General features: G+C 43.1%; 1 protein-coding gene across 3 annotated transcripts in view; it reads right to left on the reverse strand.

Moving 5' to 3' along the window:
- Positions 1-24538, reverse strand: part of Fpps (Farnesyl pyrophosphate synthase) — a 152145-nt gene that overhangs the window by 16307 nt on the left and 111300 nt on the right. The gene's annotated exons all lie outside the window — the stretch shown is intronic.

Below are 24538 nucleotides of genomic sequence, written 5' to 3' on the forward strand. Positions count from 1 at the left end.
AGAAATAATGAACAATTAAAATAAAATATTTAAAAAATAGTAACATCAAAACATATATTTCATATATAAACTAGAAAGAGGCTTATGTCAGCCTGTTCAACATAAAATTTTTTGCTGCAAGTTTGAGCTTTTGAAGTTCTACCGATTCAACCACCCGACTAGTAAGATCATTCCACAACTCGGTAATAGCTGGAATAAAAATTCTAGAATACTATGTAATACTGAGCCTCATGATGGAGAAGAACTGACTATAAGAATCAACTGCATGCCTAGTATTACGAACAGATTGGAACTGTCCAGGAAGATCTGAATGTAAAGGATGATCAGAATTATGAAAAATCATGCATAACAAACTTCAGAATAGATAAAAGACTTTCTCAATAAGCCAATTTATTGTGCACCTGAAGAAGACACACACCTAATGTGTTTCTCAAAAGTAAATTTGCTGTCGAGTTAAAGAAACATTATCAAGGCTGAGATCCGGATGTTGAAGAGCCACTGTCCTTGATGAACTTACGATCATACTTTGAGAATTCTATACCTTCATGTGCTATTTATAAGCTTTTATGAGGTCAAAGAATATGTCTATGTATACTAAATTTGTTACTGATCTTAAGATGTTTTATATTGTTATTCATTACTTCTTATAGCCTGTATAGTTTATTTCCTTATTTCTTTTCCTCACTGTGCTATTTCCCCTGTTAGAGCCCTTGGGCTTATAGCATCCTGTTTTTTCCAACTTGGGTTGCAACTTAGCAATTAATAATAATAAAAATAATAATAATAATAATAATAATAATACCAAGGCACTTCCCCCAATTTTGTGGGGTAGCCGACATCACAAAAAAAAAAAGGGGACCTCTCCTCTCTACATTCCTCCCAGCCTGACAGGGGACTTAACTGAGTTCGGCTGGTACTGCTAGGGTGCCACAGCCCACTCTCCCCCATTATCCATTACAGATGAAGCTTCATAACGCTGAATCCCCTACTGCTGCTACCTCCGCGGTCATCTAAGACACCGGAGGAAGCAGCAGGGCCTACAGGAACTGCGTCACAATCGCTCGCCATTCATTCCTATTTCCAGCATGCTCTCTTGCATCTCTCACATCTATCCTCTTGTCACCCAGAGCTTCCTTCACTCTATCCATCCACCCAAACCTTGGCCTTCCTCTTGTACTTCTCCCATCAACTCTTGCATTCATCACCTTCTTTAGCAGACAGCCATTTTCCATTCCCCCAACATGGCCAAACCACCTCAACACATTCATATCCACTCTAGCTGCTAACTCATTTCTTACACCAGTTCTCACCCTCACTACTTCTTTCCTAACCCTATCTACTCGAGATACACCAGCCATACTCCTTAGACACTTATCTTAAACACATTCAATTTCTGTCTCTCTGTCACTTTCATTCCCCACAACTCCGATCCATACATCACAGTTGATACAATCACTTTCTCATACAGAACTCTCTTTACATTCATGCTCAACCCTCTATTTTTTACTACTCCCTTAACTGCCCCCAACACTTTGCATCCTTCATTCACTCTCTGACATACATCTGCTTCCACTCTACCATTTGCTGCAACAAAAGACCACAAGTACTTAAACTGATCCACCTCCTCAAGTAACTCTCCATTCAACATGACATTCAACCTTGCACCACCTTCCCTTCTCGTACATCTCATAACCTTACTCTTACCCACATTAACTCTCAACTTCCTTCTCTCACACACCCTTCCAAATTCTTTCACTAATCGGCCAAGCTTCTCTTCCGCGTTTGCAACCAGTACAGTATCATCCGCAAACAACAACTGATTTACCTCCCATTCATGGTCATTCTCGTCTACCAGTTTCAATCCTCGTCCAAGCACTCGAACATTCACCTCTCTCACCACTCCGTCAACATACAAGTTAACCCTGGACAGGTATGATGGGTCGTAGGCGACCCCTACAGCATGTTCAAAACCTGTCTTTTCCCCATAAATCATCAGCTATCTCGAATATGGAAGTGATCGACCTGCAAGGGGTGACTAGTCTACATGCCATTGTCTGCTTTAGGACTGATTTTCGTCTAACTTCCCTCCTTCCCCGTTTTTTTACCCCCCCCAGGGATCGACCTCGACCCTGAAATACCTAAATAGGGGTAAGTGATCAAACAGCAAAGTTATTACATAATTATAAATTGTCGAACAGTGTTGATACTTGTTTGGTTCTTTATATTTGGAAAGTGTGGGTGGATGGTGTGTCTACCACTTGCATGACATTGGTTTTGGCTTAGATGCCATATATTGCCATGAGGTCCATTTTCCCTCAAATGCTAATTTCTGAATTTTTTTATTTTTTGCAAATTTCTGATTTTTTTCTATTTATTTTGAATTTATCTTCAATAATGGCCAGCAGGCAGTATTCCCTCGGCATGGATGTCATCAACACACTTCTAATGGAGTTAAAAAGAGATGTTGATGATTAATATGGAGCTTGCAACCTCATGTGTTTGATATTTATTTCTCTGATAATTTCTCCTTCGTATTTGTAAATATTTTTCTTATGTGTATTAGGTACTTGAAATTGATTTATATAGTGTTTTATTTTTATTATTATTATTATTATCATTATTATCATCATCATTATTATTATAGATCATAGTTTATGTATATATAATAATTTGATATTATTTTACTTTTTATTGGTCAGCAGTTTCTTATTTTGATTTAATTTTACTTTGATTGGCTACCGATTTGCTATTTGATATCCTTTTACTTTTATTAGTTACTAATTCTATTTTCTCTTGCTGTAAGTATGGTATCAATTTTGTGTTGGTCAAATTAAGCTTCCTGGAAGGACTCACTGTCATAGCTGCCCACCCAAGACTGACCACATGACAAACACCACTTGTTTGAGGAGCAGGAAGCTTGTTTGTCTATAGCTTCAAACTGTCTTGTATCTGAACTGTACCTGATAGTTATAGCTAGGTTAAATCATGAAACTTTCTTTTTTTACTACTTGTTTGTACAAATACTGAAATTTTAATCTTTACAAAATAGATATCACCCATTTTTTTATCTAAAATTTATTTAAAAGAATTTAAATTTCATATGATAAAAATAATTGTCAAACATCCAGAAAGCCATCATATCAGTTTCATTCCAATCCACTAATAATTAGATAAATAAATAACACCTTGAAATTTACATACCCATTCTCCATTTCAAGTGGTAGATTGGGCTGTAAGAGTTGTTGCGGTCTGCGGCCATTTTGTTGACATACCCGAAAGGTAAGTTGGCATATCTCTATATATTCTTGTTCTGTATAGAATTCGTGATATTTTGGTATATTTTAATGCATAAATATCATATTTTATAGGAGATACAATGATTTTCATAAGAAATTTACATTGTGAAACTAGGCTGTCAAAAAATGACCTTTAGATTTCGCCCCTGATATAACAGTAAATTACATCTTAGTGCACATTTTATTACGTATTTCTGTTCTAGGATAATATGAGTTTATTCTATAAAGAAATTAGCCTCTTCCTATTTCATTTAGGTACCAGAAAAAATTAGTGAAACTTGGACTAGATTTTTTGGCAAAAAAAAAAAAATTACCTTTTTTTTCTCATTTCAGATCTTGACTTCCATGGGTCCAACATATTTTCAGCAATTACAGGCTGTTGCTTTGCCATCTAAGAAAGTGTCCCTAAAGGGATTTATGTGTATATGTATATTTCTATTTTTTGTGAATATTTACGTCGTCTTTTTTTTTGTATACTTAAATTTTTAATATATTTCCAATAAATAGTTATTTTGTAGATGGGTATCATTTATATTTTCAGTAGTTTTTAGCATTCTTAAGTATTTTTAGCAAGTCAAACAATACAGATTGATGTATAACTAAATTTTTCCTGAATTTTTCTTGGAGTCGGGGTCGAGCTCGACCCCTAAATACCTAAACGGGTGTCCAAGAACGATACCTGTCCAGGGTTAAACAACCACGGCGACCTCACACATCCCTGTCTCAGCCCCACTCTCACCGGAAACCAATCACTCACTTCATTTCCTATCCTAACGTATGCTTTACTACCTTTGTAGAAACTTTTCACTGCTTGCAACAACCTTCCACCAACTCCATATAACCTCATCACATTCCACATTGCTTCCCTATCAACTCTATCATACGCTTTCTCCAGATCCATAAATGCAATATACACATCCTTACCTTTTGCTAAATATTTCTCGCATATCTGCCCAACTGTAAAAATCTGATTCATACAACCCCTACCTCTTCTAAAACCACCCTGTACTTCTAAGATTGCATTCTCTGTTTTATCCTTAATCCTATTAATCAGTACTCTATCGTACACTTTTCCAACTACACTCAACAAACTAATACCCCTTGAATTACAACACTCATGCACATCTCCCTTACCCTTATATAGTGGTACAATACACGCACAAACCCAATCTACAGGTACCATTGACAACACAAAACACATGTTAAACAATCTCACCAACTATTCAAGTATAGTCACACCCCCTTCCTTCAACATCTCAGCTCTCACATCATCCATACCAGATGCTTTTCCTACTCTCGTTTCATCTAGTGCTATCCTCACTTCCTCTTTTGTAACCTCTCTCTCATTCTCATCTCCCATCACCGGCACCTCAACACCTGCAACAGCAATTATATCTGCCTCCCTATTATCCTCAACATTCAGTAAACTTTCAAAATACTCCTCCCACCTTTTCCTTGCCTCATTTCCTTTTAACAACCTTTCATTTCCATATTTCACTGTCTCTTCAATTCTTGAACCAGCCTTCCTTACTCTCTTCACTTCTTTCCAAAACCTCTTCTTATTCTCTTCATATGAATGATCCAATCCCTGACCCCACCTCAGGTCAGCTGCCCTCCTTGCTTCACTTACCTTGCACTTTACTTCCACATTTTTCTCTCTATATCTTTCATACTTCTCTACACTATTACGCTGCAGCCATTCTTCAAAAGCCCTCTTTTTCACTTCCACTTTTACCTTCACTCCTTCATTCCACCATTCACTGCCCTTCCTCATGCTGCCTCCAACAAACTTCTTGCCACACACATCACTTGCAATCCCAACAAAATTTTCTTTTACTAACTCCACTCCTCCTCTAAATTACCAGTTTCTCTTACTTTCACTTCGTCATATGCAATTTCCAACCTTTCTTGATATTTACTTTTTAATCCCCGTTCTATTAGCTCTTCAACCCTCACTAGCTCCCTTTTACATCCACCTACTCTATTTCCCCACTCTTTTTCTACAACTAATTTTTTTCCTTCCACCAAAAAATGACCAGACATACCGTTAGCCATACCCCTAAACACGTGCACGTCTTTCAATCTTCCAAACACTCTTTTAGTTATCAACACATATTCCATTAACGCCCTTTCTACCACTCTTCCATTTGCCACTCTTACCCATGTATACTTGTTTTTATTTTTATTTTTGAAAAAGCTAGAACTTATCACCATCTCTTGCTCAACACGTATCTACCAGTCTCTCACCACTCTCATTTTCACCTGGTACGCCATACTTCCCAATGACACCTACCTCTCCAGCGCCCACTTTAGCATTTAACTCACCCATGACAACTACATAATTCCTTCTACACACCTAATTCATTCATTCCAGAACTCATTCCGCTCTTCTTCACTTTCCTCACAACCTGGCCCATACGCACTGACAAAAGCCCAATATTCCCTACCCAACTTATCCTTTACCCACATTAACCTAGATGATATCTCCTTCCATTCCACTACTTTACCTGTCATCCATTCACTCAGCAATAAAGCCAAACCTTCTCTTGCTCTTCCCCTTTCAATCCCAGACACTCTACCAGACATTTCACCAAACATCATTTCACCTTTTCCTTTTATCTTTGTCTCACACAAAGCCAATATATCCATCCTTCTATTCCGAAACATACTTCCAATCTCACATCTTTTACTCTATCGTACTACATCCACGCACATTCAAACACCCCCAAAACTAGAGTGCGGGGAGCAGTCACTCTCCCCCCAGCTCCACCTCTTTGATGTCTCACAGGACTATAATACAGGAGAGGGGGTTCTCAGCCCCCTCGTCTCGTCCCTTTTAGTCGCCTCTTACGACACGCAGGGATACGTTGGCGCTATTCTAATTGTTTTTATGCCCCCGTGGCATAATAACAATAATAATGGCATGTATTTGCTGAAGGAAATGAAAATGGGAAACATTTGAAATTTTAAAAAATTTACATTAGTGTATATGTCGATTAAACCGAGCTTACGGAAAAAAAGCAATAAGAACATAACGGGAGGTTCACAGAAAAAAAAAAAAAAGGTTTTAAGGGAAAAAAGTTTTAGACTTCCTGAACTCTTAAAAGAGACCTCATTAGCCTTTCATAGAATTAAGTCCTACATCAATGACACCAGTTAGAGCTGATTTCCAAATTCATACTACTTGCCACCCTCCAACAATGGGATGGTACCACCATGATTAGAGTAGCTTATGTGTACATCGAACCCACTTGATAGGACAAAGTATTTTCAGAATACGATCATACCCACTTTAATCATAGTACAGTGATACCTCGGTAGTTGAACGACTCTAACTTCGAACAAATCACAGTTCGACCAAAGAATTTGAGTAATTTTTGCTGCGGTGTTCGAACAAAAACTCGGAACTCGAACAGCCGAACGCGTGGTCGAGTGAGATGAGCGGCCATCTCGGCTACTCTCGCTTGGTCAGGTAGCATCATTTCAAGAGAGATCGTCAGTCCTACAACACGTGTTGAGAATTTACTGTGATTTAGTGCGTTTTATTGTCTTTTTTTGCCGATAATAATGGGCCCCAAGAAAGTTAGTGATAAGAGGAAAACTGTGAGAACAACAATCGAGTTCAAGAAGGAAATTATTGCGAAATACGAGAAGGGTGTACGAGTGTCTGATCTAGCCTTACAGTATGGCATGGTGAAGTCGACCATTTCGACATTTGTGAAAAATAAGGAAGTGATAAAGAAAGCTAATGTTGCACAGGGAGTGACAGCAATTAGTAAGCAAAGGCCATAAGTAATTGAGGAAATGGAGAAGTTGCTCCTTATATTTATTAAAGAAAAGCAGTTGGCCGGGGAAAGTATAAGTGAAGCTTTCATTTGCGAGAAAGCTCTTCATATTTAAGAAGAATTGGTGAAGAAAAGTGCCAGTACCAGTGAAAGTGATTCGTCATTTACTTTTAAAGCAAGCAGGGGCTGGTTCGAGAAATTCCGGAACAGAACTGGTATTCACCGTGTGACTAGGCATGGGGAGAAAGCCAGTTCGGATCAGGCGGCGGCTGAAAAATATGTTGGCGAATTCGACCGATACATTAAGGAACAAAATTTGATCCCACATCAAGTCTTCAATTGCGATGAGACCGGGTTATTTTGGAAGAAAATGCTGGCCAATACCTACATTACCAAAGACGAGACGAAGATGCCAGGTCACAAGACAATGAAAGATAGACTGACGTTGCTGCTGTGCGCCAATGCTAGTGGCGATTGCAAGATTAAAGCCTTGTTAGTGTACCACTCGGACAACCCCCCGGGTCTTCAAAAGAAACAATATCTTGAATAGTGCACTAACACTAAATCTTGGGTCACAAAACAATTCTTTAGTGAGTGGATCAACGAAGCGTTTGCCCCCAGGTTAAGGCATACCCGACTGAAAAGAACTTGCCATTGAACTGTCTTCTGGTGATGGACAATGCTCCTGCACACCCTCCAGGTCTAGAGGAAGACTTAAAGGAGGAGTACAGTTTTATCAAGATTAAATTCCTTCCCCCAATACTACTCCCATACTCCAAGCCCATGGACCAACAGTTCATTTCAAACTTTAAAAAACTGTATACCAGGGCCCTTTTCCGAAAGTGTTTTGAAGTGACTAGTGATACACAGTTGACCTTGAAGGAATTCTGGAAGGATCACTTCAGCATCCTCAACTGTGTGAACATGATTGACAAAGCTTGGCGTGGTGTGACCTATAGGACATTGAACTCTGCCTGGCGAAAGCTGTGGCCATCATGTGTAACAGAGAGAGAATTTGAGGGTTTTCAATCAGAGGCTGGTTCAAGCACTGCTACTGTTATTTCTGAGGACACTGTTGTCTTTGATGAAATTGTTGGCATGGGCTGGAGTATGGGGCTTGAGGTCAACAGGGAAGACATTGATGAACTTGTTGATAGCCACTCTACTGAGATGACCGTTGAAGAATTGTTGCACCTGCAACAACAACAGCAGCAGGATTTGATTTGGGAGCTGGAATCCTCAGAAGATGAGGATGTAAAAGAGGAGGTTCCGAGTTCAGTGATAAATGACATGTGTTCGAAGTGGGGAGAGTTGCAGGCTTTTGTGGAAAAATATCACCCAGAAACAGCAGTAGCAAACCGGGCAGTGGTCGAACACTGATCCCGAACAGATTATGGTCAAGTACCGAGGTACTACTGTAACAGATAAACATGAGAGAGCACGTTGAGTCCTAATCTCGAAAAACCAGCCCAACCTTAGAATCCAAGGCCATTTTTTTTTTAATGAGATAGTTCCGCATGACAATATAGAAATATGACAAATTCGTAGATAATTTGCATATTTCCTAACAATACAAACCTTTAGCTACAGTGAACCCTCCTTTATCGCGGTAGATAGGTTCCAGACCCGACCGCGATAGGTGAAAATCCGCGAAGTAGTGACATCATATTTACCTATCTATTTAACATGTATATTCAGACTTTTAAAACCTTCCCTTGTACGTAGTACTGTTAACAAACTACCCTTTAATGTACAGAACACTTAATGCTGTACTACAGTACCTAAACTAAAACAGGCACAAATATTAAAGGCGATTTTATATCATGCGTTTCCTAAACACGCCAAAAAGCACGATAAAAAATGGCAACCAATGTTTTGTTTACGTTTCTCTGATCATAATGAAGAAACAAATGCATTTAGTGTACACATCTGTGTATAGGTTAGTTTTTGCATCAATTATATTGATTATACAGTATGTTGATTTTGTTATTACCAATGTTTTACTTAATTTTTCTTAGGACTTCCAAATGAAATGTTTTTCTTTATGACGCTGCCTGAAACGACGGCGTCATAAAGTACGCTCAGTAAACAAAGAAGGCATTTAACGCGCATGATGAAAGTGATAAATAATGATATTACAGTAAAAGCTTTTAGAAAATATGTTATTACAAATATTATTTACCGTATCTATATAAAATCATAAAGTACATACTGTACGTAGAAAAGCAGGAAAACAATTTACGAGAGAGAGAGAGAGAGAGAGAGAGAGAGAGAGAGAGAGAGAGAGAGAGAGAGAGAGAGAGAGAGAGAGAGAGAGAGAGAGATTGTTTTACATACGTAAATGTAAATTTTAAACAAAAAAAATATGATAGGTTACAACATGTATACTCTTCACTTTTAAAACCTTCCCTTTAACTTAATGCATACAGTACTAAACTAAAACAGGCACAAATATTAAAATGTTAGAATATTAAAGTAAAAAATAAAGATTGTTACTGTACTCACCACGAAAGAAGTTGAAGAAAAACTTGAATGATGATGGCGATGAATTTGCTGCACAGTAGAAATGATGATGATGAAGTTGATGATGTCTTCTACTGTGCAGCCAATGATAGTATTTTACTTTTCTTCAGACGGAGGTGTCTTTTCCTGGGACACCTCTTCAACTTCTTCCTGGGAAACTTCTTCAATTTCTTCTGAAGGCGTACTAGCAGGAGGAACTGGCTCTTTTTTGTGAGGCTGGAAGAACATTGTGATCGGAAGTTGCTGCCGCTGCTTCTTTTTTCGCTCTAAGAGCATCCTGTAGGGAGTCATGTCTTCATCGATCTTGTTGCAGAATTGCATAGATCGAACCATATCCTCGTCCCACTCTAGCAACATTTCTTTCACCTCCTTTATATGGTTGCAGACCTTGGCAAGCCGTTCTAATGTTAAGCCCGTTTCTTCGACATATTCTTGGGTCTCTTCCTGTGTTTCGCTCTCTTCTTCACTGGCCGATTTCGTCAGGTCTTCTAGGTCTGCGTCAGTTAGCGGCTGGGAATGGCAGTCCAACAACTCGTCTACGTCTTCAGTCGTCATGTCACCAAACCCGTCACCTCCAATTATCGCAGCCAACTGCACAGATTTGCGTATTGCAGTGTGTTGGATTTCAGACGGAGTAAATCCCTCGTCGTCGTAAACAATCTGGGGCCACAACTTCTTCCAGCTCGCATTCACGGTTGCAGGTTTCATTTCTTGCAGTGCCTTCTGAATGTTCTGCAGGCACGTGGCTATGGTGTACTGCCGCCAGTACGGCTTCAAATTAAAGCTTCACCTTCATCTTCTTGGGCAGCATCCACACACACAACGAGGTCCGCCAAGGTATTCTTCGTGTAGAGGGCCTTGAACGCCCTGATAACCCCCTGGTCCATCGGTTGAATTAATGACGTGGTGTTGGGTGGCAGGAACTCAACCTGAACGCCCTCACGTGACAGGTCAGTTGCGTGTCCACCAGCGTTATCCATAAGGAGAAGGATCTCGAATGGCAATCCCTTCTCTAAGAGATATTGACTGACTTGCGGGATGAAACACTGGTGGAACCAGTTGGAGGTCAGCATCTTCGTAATCCATGCCTTTGGATTATGCATCCAGTACACGGGAAGAAGATTCTTATTCTTATTTTTCAAAGCGCGAGGATTTTTCGACTTGTAAATAAGCCCCAGCTTTAGCAAAAATCCAGCAGCATTGCCACACATCACGAGGGTAACGCAATCCTTGAATGCTTTAAAGCCAGAGGCTTTGGCTTCTTCTTGAACAGGAAAGTTCGCGACGGCATTCTCTTCCAAAACAAGCCGGTCTCATCCATATTAAACACTTGTTCCGGCTTGTATCCACCTTCGGCGATAATATTCTTGAACGTCTCGTTCACGTAAGTTTCAGCAGCGGCAGTGTCAGCGGAAGCAGCCTCGCCATGCAGGGAAACGCTTTTCAGGGCGAAGCGTTTCTGAAACTTCTCGAACTATCCTTTGCTGGCGGAAAAACGTTGTTTCTGACGCTGGGAATCAGTGGATGTCCCTGGTTGAGGTTCATCTACATCATCATCTTCTTCAGCATGGTCGCCATCATCGTCTTGAGGTTCCTTTGCCGCAAAATTCTCATACAAGCTCAAAGCCTTGGTTCGGATGGTGTTCGTATCCAAGGCTATGTTCTTCTTCCGGCAGTCGGCAATCCACACTGCTAAAGCACCTTCCATGCGTACGATCGTTTTATTACGCGTGGTAACGACTCGCTTCGCTGATCTGCTAAACGTGATGGTAGCCGTCTTTCTAATGTTCGCCTCGTCCTTCTTGATATAGCGAACGGTGGATTCGTTGACTCCAAAATGGGGGGCTGCGGCTGCGTAACTTCTACTGTCTTTTAACATATCGAGAAGCGTCACCTTCTCAGCAATCGTCATCATCTTTCGGTGGCGTTTAGGCTCACTACCAGCCTTAGTAGAAGCAGAACGCTTGGGAGGCATTGTACAGTAGGGTTTAACAGAAAGTTCAACAAAAAGTTCAACTTAAAACAGTCACGCACAGCACAGATTAAAGTTCACAATAACTTAACAACATCTACACAGCGATACAGCGGGAGACAAAGTGACCGCGAATACGTAGATGCTGCGGGTTGGAGATGCGGGCAAAACACCAATCACAGGCTAGATAACAAAACTTGGGTTCTGATTCGTCATCTATCAGCGCTTGAACCAATCACAACCCGTCTTATATGTTACGTAGGTTACCAATTCAAAGTACAAGGTACCCTACGTATACAGTAATAATAACAATAATAATAAATAATGATAATAATAATAATAATAATAATAATAATGATGATGATAATAATAATAATAACAATAATTTTAGAACAAAAACAACAATAACAATAATAATAATAATAATAATACAGCTTTACGTATGCTATTTTACGCTTGTTTTGTTGTAGGATATGTCTCTCTCTCTCTCTCTCTCTCTCTCTCTCTCTCTCTCTCTCTCTCTCTCTCTCTCTCTCTCTCTCTCTCTCTCGTACGCTTATTCGAGATGTGATTTTTGCAACAAAGAATATCATTGGATGCAGTACTACGTACGTATACATACAAAAGATTCATGGAAAAGATGCACATCCATTACATTTGTAGTAGAGTAGTAGCCATCAGCAGCCTTACACCATTCTAATATGGTATGACTGCATCTGATTTGCGTTTCATGTTCAATTTAATTTTACTACGTACTGTATACAGTACTGAATTATCGTATGATCACATTCTCTTTTCGTGTTTTATTTCTTTCTGTGCTGAATTATATGTCATATGTAATGCAATGAACAATCAGTAAGAGCAGATATTACTAATTACAGTATTAATGGAATTACAGGTAACGAAATATCGTATTTGGGGTCTTCAGATATCGCGGTATTTTTGAAATTTCCGGAAAATCCGCAATGGTCGAACCGCGAAGTAGCGAGGGCTCACTGTATTTATAAGGGGTTATTACAGGATGATCCATTAAAATTTTAGCAAGGGTTAACTACCCATTCTGCTAGTTAGCGGGGGTAAGGACGGGTAGCTTGCTACCGCTCCCGCTCACACACCTGTGATTTAGCTCACTTTACTTGGAGGTAGGACTTCAAGGGGGGATACAGCTGGCGGGTAAGTTTATATAAATAGCTAATGGTTTGTATCGATAGGAAAAATGGTTTTTTTATTTTTGAATAAATTTTTAAATACAGTTACCTGGTAGTTACATATATATAGCTTAATCCCGCGTTTCGTCGCGCGCATGGCAGAAATTCAAATTTTGCGGCAATCACCGCAAGGTGAGTAGGTGGTCATATGTGAGCGCCATCTCTCAGTAGGTAATGGAACCATTCCCAACATTACTCAGAAATTCCATGCCCCTGTTTTCAGGGGGGAGGAGGGAGGGCCCTTTTATATATGTAACTACCAGATAAGTATATCTAAAAATTTGTTTGAAAATAAAAAAAACCATTTTTAAATATGTAACTTCCCTGGTAGTTACTTATATATATAGCTGATTGACACCATTGGTGGCGGGTTAGAAAACCTCATCCCGTCGGGAATTCGTACAATTATTAATAGCTACAAATTAGTAGTACCAATAACCTGATTCTTACCTGATAAGGAAGCTGGCTTCCTAGTTATCCTGCCTCATTTGCCTGCATTCCTTAAGAGACTCAGCAATCCAACCAGGGGGCTGTAAAAGTCTCTGTGGGGCAGCCAAAAGGTCCTCGACCTTAACGTGGCTAGACCTCCACCCTTGCTATCCTGGCATACCTGATAAGGAAGATGGCTTCATAGGTTTTTATGCCTCATTTGCCTGCATTCCTTAAGAGACTCAGCAATCCACCCAGCTTTCACTGGACAAAGGCCTCTCTCCTTTTCCCATCCAACTCAGTGAGATAGCCCTGGAATGGTAAAAGATCTTGGCCAAGGTCAAGAAGGATTCTCGTTCTTGGCAAGAAAGCCTAGCTGAAGGGAGCAAACTGCATAGTATCCATTAAAGCCCACCTTCTTGCTGATGGCTTGTAACTTTCCTATTCTTTTGACTGTAGCCAATGCAACTAGGAATAGTGTCTTTAGGTAAGATCCTTCCAAGAAGCCTTGTCAAGAGGTTCAAACCTACTTGAGGTCAAAAAGGCCAAGACTACATCCAGGTTCCAGGAGGGGGTTGGGTTGTCCTTTCTCTTAGCGGTCTCAAAAGATCTAATAAGATCCGAGAGATCCTTGTTACCTGACACGTCAATGTGTCTGTGACAAAAGACGGAGGCTAGCATGCTGCGGTAACCCTTTTGTTCGCAAATGCAACGGAAAAGTCTGCTATGTGGGCTATAGAGGTACTGGTAGAGGAAAGTTTGTTAGTCCAGCACCATTCTCTAAACACATCCCACTTAGATTGGTAAACACTAATAGTGGATAGCTCGTGCAGCTTCCCTTGAAAAGCCCTTCACTCTTGCCAGCTTTTCGATGGTCGAAAGGCAGTCAGATTGAGAGCGGGGAGATTCTGATGGTACCTCTCTATGTGTGGCTGTTTGAGTAGATCGCTCCGACTTGGTAACGTTCTGGGGGAGTCCTACCAGCCACTCCATCACTTCTGCAACCCAAGGTCTCATGGGCCAAAACGGAGCTATCAGGGTCATGCGGGTGTTGTGTGACTCCTTGAACTTTTTCTGGACTGTCCAGGATCTTGAATGGTGGAAAAGCGCACACGTTTAGTCCTTCCCAGTCCAAGAGAAAAGTGTCCACCGCAGCTGCTTCCTGGTCTGGGACTGGAGAGCAATACACTGGTAACCTCTTTGTCATCTGTGTAGAGAAGAGGTCTATCGAGGGTTGACCCCACAGCATCCAAAGGATGGTGCACACCTCATGATGTAGGGTCCACTCTGTAGTTAGAACTTGTCTTCCTCTGGTGAGAAGGTCCGCCCTGACGTTCTTTCCCCTTCTATGAAGCGAATTATCAGGGTTATGTCCCTCGCTTTCGCCCACAGAAGTAGATCTCTCGCAGCCTCGTAAAGTGAGCCTGAACGAGTGCCTCCCTGCTTCTTGATGTAGGCCAACGCTATGGTGTTGTCTGCGTTGACCTGAACTAATTTTCCCTGGACTTCCTCCTGAAAGTGTATTAGTGCTGGGTGAATGGCCACTAGCTCCTAGATGTTTATGTGCCATATCTCGGCCTTCCCCAGTGTTGTACCCCACCCCATGTCTGAGGCGTCTGAATACAACACTAGGTCGGGGTTCCTCTGATAAAGTTCGAGGCCTTCCAGGAGTTTGTTGGCATCGTCCCACCAACTCAAGTGATTCCTGATCTCCAGAGGAATCAGGCATCCACTTTTCTAGACCTTGACCTCTCGTCCAAAATTTTGCAAGATGGAATTGAAGAGGCCGTAAATGAAGTCTCCCCAGGGATACAACCTGCTCGATTGATGAGAGGGTACCCAGTAGACTCATCCATTCTCTTACCGAGCAGGACCGTATGTCTAGGAAGTGTCGCACCTTTTCTAGGCAATCTAGAATGCGTTTCGGGGCTGGAAAAGCCCGAAAAACCACCAACTAAATCCTCATCCCCAGGTAGATAATGTTTTGCGAGGGAGTCAGTTGAGATTTTGACAGGTTCACCACCAGACCTAGCCGTTGCGTCAAGGACATTGTAATTTGAAGACCCTCCAGACATTTTTCTTGCGACCTGGCTCTGAGTAGCCAATCGTCCAGGTACACTGATATCCGTACTCCCTTCAAATGTAGCCAGCGAGCCACGTTGGTAACCACTCGGGTGAAAAACGTAGGGAGCCGTGCTCAGTCCAAAACAGAGTGCTTTGAACTGATAAGTAGTTTCTTGGAACACGAATCTCAGAAATTTTCTGTAGTTCGGGCGTATCGGGATGTGGAAATACGCGTCCTGTAGATCTAACGACACCATCCAGTCTCCCTGTCTGGTGCCTGCTAGGACTGACGCAGAAGACTCCAAGGTAAACTTGACTTGCTTATCAACTTGTTCAGAGGACTTACGTCCAGAACACGTCTCCAACCACCCCGAGTTCTACGGAACTAGAAAAGGTCTGTTGTAAAATCCCTCTGACGAGAGGACTTCTACCACTTCTATTGCTGCTTTTGACAGCATCTGGTTAACCTGCTCTTGAAGAGCTGCTGCCAGTAGTGAAATACTTGTGTCAGGAGATTGAGTTCTCTTTTTGGGTTTTGGTTGCTGTTTGGGGTTAAGAGGTTGCCCTCAAGCAGCCATTCTCTGTCCTCTTCTAGACAAGCTCTCCCACGAAAGGGCTGACGCGTGGGAGGAGCTTCCTTCTCCTTCCTGGCTAAAAAGTTAGTCGGAAGCACTTCCTCACAGTCCTTTGTAATCAGATCTTGCGTTGCTTGTGCGTAATAGATGCCAATAAGTCCTTCAATAGCTCTGAAGGGAAGAGGAATTTGGTCAAAGGAGCATACAAGAGCTCTGCTCTCTGAGCGAGTCAATCCTGACGACAGGAAAGAAAAACAACATAGCTTTCTCAATAAAACCTGCTGTGAAAAAGGGTTGGGAGTTCGACCGACCCGTCCCTCACGGCTTATCTAGACAGGCAAAAAGGTGCATCTGCGTCTCGTTCTTATCACCTGTGACGTCTGCGAGGACTCCTAGAGTCCAGTCCATCAAGCTGAAGACCTCGATTGTTCTGAAGATGCCCTTTAGCAAGTGATCCATCTCCGACGTGGACCGCATCACCTTAGCCTTAGTCATGGCTGAACTACGTGAGGCGTCAACGAAACGGAGAAGTCTCCCTGGGAGGAGGTAGGAACTTCCTAACCGAGAACCTCCCCAGGCTTGTACCACACATAGGATCTAGAAGCCAATCACGTAGGGGGAAAGGAAAAGGTTGTCCTTCCTTGTTCTTTCTCTTGAGAATCCAATCGTTCAGAGTTGAAAAAGACCTCTAGACCGATCTGGCTAACACTGTTTCTATGAAAGAGGAAGATTCCTGGGATCTACCCTTCAAAAAACTGTGAGGGCAGGCTCCGAGGTACAGCCTGCTGAGAAGTCCTCTGGATATAAGTCTGCCAGAACTGCAGGTAATCTTTAAGATCTGCTGCATGTGCAACTTGTAAACGTCAACAGGAATGTAATGGACCTTTGAAGCTCTGACAGGCATGATGCTTGCGGATAGCCTGCTCTATGACGTTCGCGATCTTGACGCGAGGGAGCTTCCTGCTCGCGAGCGTCCATCATGTGTTCAGCTCGCGTGCATCCAGTATGCTGCATGCGTGAAGCATGCTGTGAGGGAGCATCTTTGCCGCCTCCCGTAACGCGTCCAGATTGCTGAGAGCGAGCGTCCATGAGCGCTGCAGCTCGCGTGCGTTCTTGCCGCGAGAGAGCGCTCGGGACTATGACTTTCGCGATCCTGACGCGGGGAAGCGTCCTGCTCGCGTGCGTACAGCATGCGTTCAGCTTGCGTGCGTCAAGCATGCTGTGAGGGAGCGTCAAAATCCTTGCCGCCTCCCGTAACGCGTCCGGATCGCTGCGAGGGAGCGTTCCTGAGTGCTGCAGCTCGCGTGCGTTCTTGCCACGAGAACATGCTTGGAACTATGACATTCGCGATCCTGACGCGGGGAAGTGGCCCGCTCGCATGCGTCCAGCATGCTGCGAGGAAGCATCCTGCTCGCGTGAGTCCAGCATGCGTCCAGCATCCTGTGAGGGAGCGGCAAGATCTATGCCGCCTCACGAAACGCATCCAGATCGCTGTGAGGGAGCGATCTTGACACTCGGTTCCATGACGAGCAACTCTCTTCTCGTCTAGCAGGGAGGGAAAACGTAAAATGCCAGCCTCGTCTGGGAGCAGCGTCAACCAACGGTGAGGATAACACTTTTACCTCGCCTTTCCAATGGCGAGGGCGAGCGTACTGGGATGCGTCAACAGGATCGCTCAAGGGGACGTCCGTTCGCTGATCAAGGTCTAACATCTCCCTTCGCCTTTTGACTTTCCTTCTCCCAGGGGTTGGGGAGCATGGAAAAGGTCCTGGGCTAGGAGTATGACGGACACGAACGGATGCACTCTCCACTGCACTGCATCATGCTTACATGCCACTGAACACTAGCACTTTAACTATTTCACATTAGACCATAATAGACCTGCCCGTTGCGAGAGATTATACTCTTTCGCCGAGGGCTAAAGAAAATACAATAGGCTATATTATTAATATCAGTATTCTCAAAATCGAAATATTAAATAACGATATAAAGCATTGTGAAACTATAACGATCGTCAAGAGTACTACGTAGCGTAAATTGACTGTACGATCGTGAAAACTCTATATAAATCAAAAATTAACTAAATGAATTATACTAATAGGACAAATATATACTTAAAAATAATATATTTCCCTACATTATAAAAATTAAAATACCTATGCTTAGTAAGTTAGTATTTTTACATTTCTTGCAAGAAAAGGAAAATAATTCATATATTTGCAAGTCATACTACGTGGAATACGTCACAAGATTGTGACGTCATAGCGATGGCAAACTAATTTCCTTCAACGCATTCACATCTCGCCCTGCTAAGAGTTTACGTCACATGATTGTGACGTCAATGTTTTTCCTTCCATTATATCTTGAGAGTTGTACGTTAGTTAATAAAGTAGGGGGAAAAAATTCCTTGATGCTATCCATTTCAATCTTATGAACATAGAAAAAAAAACAAATACACACATGCCCTCTGCTACATACTGTGTGGGAATCAAGAGCAGCTTGAAAGCCGGTCTAGCCCTACGCACAAATTTTAACAACAGAGGAGCCATCTTGAAAATCAAGTCAAATTAAACTGTCCAAGTTGGACCAACAAAAAACTATCTTATTCGTGTGAAAAAGGAAAATCCAAAATCTTCGATAGTCGAAAGGCAGTTCGCGAAAGCCATAAACAATAAACAATGGGTACTTCACCAAATTTGTAGACAAAGCAAACCCACAACGAAACGAATTTCGGACGTGTTGACTCGATCAACGGCAGGGAATTTCTGAAGAATGTTGGGAATGGTTCCATTACCTACTGAGAGATGACGCTCGCGTATGACCACCTACTCACCTGGCGGTGATTGCCACGAAATTTGAATTTCTGCCGTTCGCGCGACGAAACGCGGGATTAAGCTATATATATGTAACTACCAGGGAAATTACATATTTAAAAATACAAATTATCTACGAATTTGTCATTTGTTCCGTAACTGGAATACAAACCTACACCATTACTTATTAGGGGTGACTCGCCCGTTAAGAGGGTGAACGTTTCTGCCAAACTGGCTTTTGGCTTTATCCGGGTGCTCCTTATTTTGAATAGGTTTGTACCAAAAATAAGGGGTCCTTGCACCTTGCTAAACCTTGCTACGCAAGGTCTGCAGCCTACTGTCTTTGTATGAAAAACTTTTGCAACCAGGACTTTCCCAATACCACCTCGCCAGGATATAGGGACACAACAGTACTAGCTTAATACTAGGTACACAAGGAAGATTGGTTTACCTGCAGTGGTTTGAGGTCAGCTTGTGCAGTGAACCCAGGATGCTGCTTTCCCCAAGAGAGGGGAGGATGAAGAAAAGAATAAGAGCCAGTCAACCTTTTCATTCACGCAAACTAAAACCTGGTAACAGTGCCCACAACCTTCTGCTACTCGTCCAATAAGGAGCTTAAGGTATTATACCAGCAGTTGTGCAGCCACCACAGGGCCGATAATAGACCATATAGAGCCTCCTGTGGGTACAGTAGTGGGCTGTGAACCTATTCTGATGTTTCCACACCCCAGCCTATAGAACCTGTGTCATAGAGAAGTTTCTCTTGAATGGCATACTTAGCTACGCCCCCGCCCCTGACATTGTGGGCTCTGGGGCAACGTCGAGGAGGAGGGTCCGGATTCAGGCTGCAACTCTTGAGGTACAGCCTCCAACTCCTCACTGGGCAGAGTAAGAGATGATCAGGGTCATCAGTTACAGAGCAAAGACTGAAAATCAGAAAGGAGTCGAATCGGGGATCCGCCACTCCCGGATTCTGAGTCTTGGATACAAACTCGGACGAAACCGAACGTTACCTCTCCCCATCCTCTTGAATGGGCGATGTCGTATGAGAGACCATGAAGTTTACTGACTCCCTTGGCCAAAGCCCAAGCTAGTAGGAACACCGTCTTTTAAGTGAGGTGGCGATCTGTTGCCTGGCATAATGGTTCATAGAGAAGTCTCTTTAGAGATCTGAGAACTCAAACCATGTTCCGTGGGGGAGGTCTCACTTTTGACTGAGGACAGGTAAGTTTGTAACTCCGTATGAGTAAGGAAAGTTCTAGCGATGAGGAAATGTCTATTCCGTTCAGTCTGAGGGCGAAGATTGAGGCCGAGTGATAGCCTTTAACCACAGAGACTGAAAGGCGCATTTCCTCACGCAACTACACGAGGAACTCCGCTATTATTGGAATAGTGGCATCAAGAGGAGAGATACCCCTTCCACGACACTAACCACAGAAGACTTTCCACTTAGCCTGGTAGACTACTGCCGATGATTTTTGTAGGTATGCAGACATCCTACACACAACTTGTGAAAATCCACTCTGAGTGAGGAGATGCTGGGTAGTCTCCAGGTGTAAAGCTACAGCTTTGTGGAAAATGTTGGCGTGTGGTTGTTTGAGTAGTTAATGTCATGGAGGGAGATTCCATTAGGAGTTGCAAAAGGTCTGGAAACCATTCTGCATGATGCCATAGTGGAGCTATAAGAGTCCTTGAGAGGTTGACCAATGTTCCAGACTTGTCGAGTACCCTCCTCATGAGACAGAACAGGGGAAAGGTGTAAACGCCGATGTTGTCCCACCATTGCTGGAATGCATCTTGCCAGAGAGCCTTGGGGTATGGGACAGATGAGCAGTACAACAAGAGCCTGAAGTTCAGGGCCGTAGCGAAGAGATCCACAGTTGGAGAACCCCATAAAGTCTGGACTTCATTGGCTACTAGATGATCCAAAGGCCTCATGGTACTCACTATCTGCTATGCTCTGCTCACATTGTCGGCGAGCACATTCTTCTTGGCTGGAATAAAGTGTGCCGATAGTGGTATCAAGTGAATCTCGGCCCATCTCAGTATCTCTACTGCTAGATGGGATAGGAGCTGCAAAAAGGTACCTCCTTGTTTGTTGATGTAAGCCACTACTGTGGTGTTGTCGCTCATCACTTTCACTGAGTGGCCCGCCAGTAACTGGTGGAACTGTTGAAGGGCCAGAAAGACGGCCTTCATCTCTAAGATGTAGGTGGAGGTACTCTTCTGACTATGACCAGAGACCTGAGGTCGTGTGGTACAGCACGTGGGCCCCCCACCCTTTTCTTGAAGCGTCTGAGAACAGCATCAAATCAACAATGAGAAGATCTACTCCCTTTCATAGATTCTTATCTGACACCCACCATTCAAGTTCCATCTGTTCTGCTGATCCCATGGTGATCAGGATGTCCGGGAGTCGAAAGCCTGATTCCGATGGGACTTAAGTCGCCACTGGAGAGATAGAATTCTGAGGAGACCGTTGGGAACTAGACAGGCCAAAGATGAAAGGTGCACAAGAAGACGCAGCCACATTTAGGCTTAAAAGTTCTTCTCGTCTGAGATCTTGGTAAAACCTGAGGTTTACCTCGGTGTTGAAGAAGGGTTGACACCGAGTCCAATAGGATTAGCCAGTCATCCAGATAATGGAGTAGACAGATGCCAACTATGTGTACCCAAGATGACACTAGGGGGAATACTCTGGTGAAGACGAGGTGCTGTAGAAAGACTGAAGCACAGCACCTTAAATTGGTATTTCCTGTTGTCTAGCCTGAATCTTAAGTACTTCCTTGAAATATGCATCCTTTATGTCCCATGTTCTTACCGCTTGTCTGACTGTCCGCTGTCTCCATGCTGAGTGGAGTTTTCTTGACAAACTTGTTCAGAGCCGAGAGGTCGATGACGGTCTCCAGCCTCCAGACGCCTATTTTACAAGAAAGATTCGACTGAAGAAGACTGGGGACTTGTCGAGGACCTCCTGGAGAGAGCCCTTCTTCAACAGGGTCTGGACTTCTGCCCAGAGGGCTAGCCCTTTTGCTGATCCCATCGCAAAGGAGTCTATTGACACTAGATTCCTGATCAGGGGAAGGAAGGATGTTGTGAACGGGATGAGATACCCTGAACAAATCACGGAGATTGTCCAGGGTTTGGCCCCGAGATGCTGCCACCTGTCCCAGCAACTTTGTACGTATCCCCCACTGGTGGACAAGAGAGGGAATGCCTTTCCCAGCATTTACGGCCTCGGCCGCTCTCTCTAGGATATTTTCTTCCCCTTGAGGACTTATTATTATTATTATTATTATTACTAGCCAAGCAACAACTCTAGTTAGAAAAGTAAGATGCTATAAGCCCAAGGGCTCCAACAGGGAAAAATAGCCCAATGATGAAAGGAAATAAGGAAATAAACAAACAATGAAAAAAAATTAACAATAAATTAGTCTAAAAACAGTAACATGAAAACAGATATGTCATATATAAACTATAAAAAGACTTATGTCAGCCTGTTCAACATATAAACATTTGCTGCAACTTTGAACTTTTAAAGTTCTACTGATTCAACTACCCAATTAGGAAGATCATTCTACAACTTGGTCAAAGCTGGAATAAAACTTCTAGAATACTGTGTAGTATTGAGCTTCCAATGAACGATGAAAAAGTTTGTATTTCTTCGTCTCCGATTACCAAAACTGGAATGTTTCAAATTTTCCCTGTCAAGAAATCGATTCACTTAGTGAAGTTTCTGGTCCCTTGTGGGCGGGGCACGCAAACGTTCATAAACGTCACGAGGTGACAACATTCGTCTGGCCACCTTGTGTACGGAGCTTGATATCGTTCGTATACGTGAGCAGAAACTAACAATATTCCCTTGAGACTAAAAGCTTAAGATAATAACCTGGTAAGGGTATATATAATAAGCCCGTTGTGCTGGTACTCCAAATAGCTCTCCATTTTGTCGAGCAACAAAGCCCAAGAAAATAACTCGCAAGGATTATATTTCATGAAACTCAGTGTCTACCAAGAACTCGTGTTCAGGGACACACTGATTTATGCGGCTGACTCAAGCCATCGGTAGTAAACTGTATTTGTGGCAATAACCCTGAGATTTTGTCTTGTCAAGAGTGCATGCGCCACAGGAGTTAGTTTCAGCCTTTTATAAAGTTTTAACGAACGTCTGTAGTTAAGTAAAACTTCTCAGGGCCGAGAGATACCCATGCAAAAGCTAAGTCTTACAAGAAGGGATTGTTGTCCCAGAACGCAATGAACACAAACACAAGGCAGGTTCATATAGGGTTGCCAGCAAATGCTGGTGAGCATTTGCAAACACTGGCAAGCACTTGCGAACGCTAGCAAGAATCGTGAATGGCATCTAGCCAGCAAACGCTGGCGAGTGGCGAGTGCCCACAAAGCGCTGGCAATCGCCCACGAACACCAGCGAGAATCCACAAACGAGAATATAAAAAGCGCCAGCAATCTCCTTTCTGGCTAGACCCAGTAGCGTATGCTACTCTAGCTATGGCAAGGAGGGTTCACAAACTCGCTATGGGTACTAATACGAGGATCTCGCAAAACCTCGCCTCAGGCAAACCTGCCATGGATACTAAGGCGAGAGTTTCACACGAAGCGAGGGTCTCGCACGAAAAGGGAGAACTCCCTTGCCTATCCTCTTAGTAATCTTACCCCCCAAAAAAGGAGGGAGGTGATTAGCCTCAAGTTATTCCTTCAAAGGGAACGAAAAACGCTGTGCTGGACTTGAAGATCAGCCATTTTTCCCTCGTTAGAGTTAGAAACTATGAGGCGCAGGTCCCGAAGAGCTTGGCCTCACAAAGCTCTAAGAGTTTTATTGTGCGCAAAGGCACGATGTGGCAATAACCCCATAGAGTTAAGGCCTACGGGACTCGTCGATGGGGAAGGAGGCAGCCGCACGCAGCTGGCAGTTTTCACCTTCTGCAGCAAATATCCCAGAGGGAAAATACAGGGTAGGACTCCAAAGAAAATCTCTCTTCTCGCAAGCAAGCAAATCGATCAACACCTCTTCCTCCCAAAGTCGCATCGCCTTGCAGACAAGGGAGCTGCCGTTCAGAAGGATGTTGGAGAAGATCTCTCCTCTCGCAATAGAGAGGATCGATCAACTCCTCCTTCCTATGGCGCATCGTCTCGCAGACGAGGGAGCCGACGCTCAGAAGGGAGTGCTGGAGAAGGTATCTCCTCTTACAAAAGAGAGGATCGATCAATTCCTTCCTATAGCCATCGCCTCGCGTATGAGGGAGCTGCCGCTCGGAGGGGTGTTGCATTGTCCATTCTCAGAGGGTTGGATTATGCAACATTTGGAGGTGAACCTCCCGGCTGCACAGGTTGCATCCCCTCCCTTCAGGCAAACCTGGCTAGAGGAACAGCAGCACCTCGTACAACCTCCAAAAATAAGCCAAAACTCGTTCCCGAGACCTATCGGTTCCATGACAAGTCACTCCGAGGAGTTCTTGTAAAACACTGCTCATGCCCGCCCGCCAAAGCAGAGCGAACGTTGGGTGGGCAGCAGAGGTAGAGGTCAAAGGCCTCTTGCTACCACCCTTGCCCAGGGAATCTATGTAAGGAGGAAGCTCAAAACAAAATTTAATAAACATTATGCCAGTTGGTTTTAGCCGTAACTGGTTAAAAGGGGATTGATGGGAGAGAAAGACTACGTCTTTACTCTACCGAGCCAAAATAAAAAGTGACCGTGAGTCGCTAGTGCTGGAGTGAGCAGGAGAGTTAACCTACCCAGCTTGCCCCCCTCCGCTAACTAGCGGTGGGTAGTTACACCCTAACAAAATGTTTATCAGCTGATTTCAGCTTTGCTGAAATAATACACCTCAGTAAAGAGCTGAAGGTTTGTATTT

The sequence above is a fragment of the Palaemon carinicauda genome, chromosome 41, assembly GCF_036898095.1.
Source record: "Palaemon carinicauda isolate YSFRI2023 chromosome 41, ASM3689809v2, whole genome shotgun sequence".
NCBI lineage: Eukaryota > Metazoa > Arthropoda > Malacostraca > Decapoda > Palaemonidae > Palaemon > Palaemon carinicauda.